This window comes from Coenobita brevimanus, chromosome 34 (genome assembly GCF_032717465.1).
Source record: "Coenobita brevimanus isolate Jiangsu-jjx chromosome 34, ASM3271746v2, whole genome shotgun sequence".
Lineage (NCBI taxonomy): Eukaryota > Metazoa > Arthropoda > Malacostraca > Decapoda > Coenobitidae > Coenobita > Coenobita brevimanus.
Window position 1 is genome coordinate 12,519,191 of NC_136987.1, and position 1,643 is coordinate 12,520,833.

At 38.2% G+C, this 1,643-nt stretch overlaps 1 pseudogene; it reads right to left on the reverse strand.

Moving 5' to 3' along the window:
- On the reverse strand, positions 1 to 111 carry LOC145396139 (5S ribosomal RNA; annotated as a pseudogene).
- Between the last annotated feature and the right edge of the window lie 1,532 nt (positions 112 to 1,643).

Consider the following 1,643-nt stretch of genomic DNA (forward strand, 5'->3'; position numbering starts at 1 on the left):
GCATCTGGTGTTCCCAGGCGGTCATCCATCCAAGTACTAACCTGACCCAATGTTGCTTAACTTCGTTGATCGGACGGGAAGCGGTGTACTCAACGTGGTATGGCCGTTGGCATTATATATAGATAGATAGATAGATATAGATATATATATATATATTATATCTATCTATCTATCTATCTATCTATCTATATATATATATATATACATCCAGGGGCAGGAGCCCACTGCTACCTGGCGCTTCCCCGGGTGGCGGATAGGGGAAGGCCTTGTGGATATATGAGGTACCGTCTTAGACGGCGCGGACCATGGGACCCCCTATAGATATATAGGGCTTCACCGAATATAACAAATAAGATGGCAAAAAATTACATCTCACCAGAAACTATGTGTCAGGGAGGTGAGATTATTTGCCACAATCCTCCCAACCAAACATGAGTTCTATTGCAAATGATTTGAAGGGCGTTCCTGTTAGATCATCGTCTACTAAAGGTCCAACCGCACTGCCTCCTGTGCTTACGGGCAGTGTGCCACCGAAAGTGTGTAGGCACTGTGTTGGAAAATTAGACTCTTGGATGTTAAACAAACTGAAATCGATGAAGATCTATGCATACAATGTAAGAAGCCTCGCAGAACATTACAAACTTGATAACCTGATGACTGAACTGGAAAACATTAGTTGGGATATTGTAGGTTTGAGTGAGATCCGCAGAAAAGAAGAAAAAGTATTTCAGCTCGAAGACAGCAAACACCTATTTTACTACAGAGGAAAGGAAAATGAAAGAGTTAGTGGTGTAGGATTTCTAATTAAGAGAAATCTTGCAGATAGCATTGTTAAATTCAGCAGTGTATCTGACAGAGCAGCATTTGTTGTCATTAGACTATTCAAATAATATACCAGGAAAGTCATACAAGTATATGCACCAACTTCTAAAAGCCCACATGAAGAAATAGAAACATTCTATGATGGCATCTCCCAGATTATGGAGGAAGAAAAGACACCATATACTATACTCATGGGAGACTTCAATGCAAAAATTGGAAGTCGAAAAATGGAGAAGCATGTATGGGAAAATTTGGAGTGGGAGAAAGGAATGAAAGAGGAGAAATGCTGGTAAATTTTGCTGAAATGTTTAACATGAGAATAATGAACACATTCTTCCACAAAAGAACAGGAAGAAAGTGGACCTGGAGAAGCCCAAATGGAGAAACAAAGAATGAAATCGACTTCATTATAGCAGATAAGAATAACACGATCACAAATGTCACAGTTATCAACAAAGTAAATACAGGTAGTGATCATAGAATGGTGGGTTGCACAGCCAGAATCAATTTCAGAAATGAAAGAAAGATAATAATTAAAGATAAAAAGATATGCCCAATAATAGTAAATGAAAATAAAGCAGCCTTTCAGTTGGAAATAAGTAACAGATTTCAGGCTCTAAGTAATGCTGAATGTGACATTGATGAGTTGAATGACAGACTAACAAAAGTGCTAAGAGAATCAGCAGAGGTAGTAGGAAAACCTAATACAACCATAGCGAAGAAGTATTCAGAAAAGACACTCGAGCTTATGAAAAAAAGAAAGGAAATGAAAGTAAAGACAAAGAAAGACGAAATAGAATGAGCAGAGTTAAATAAGCTTA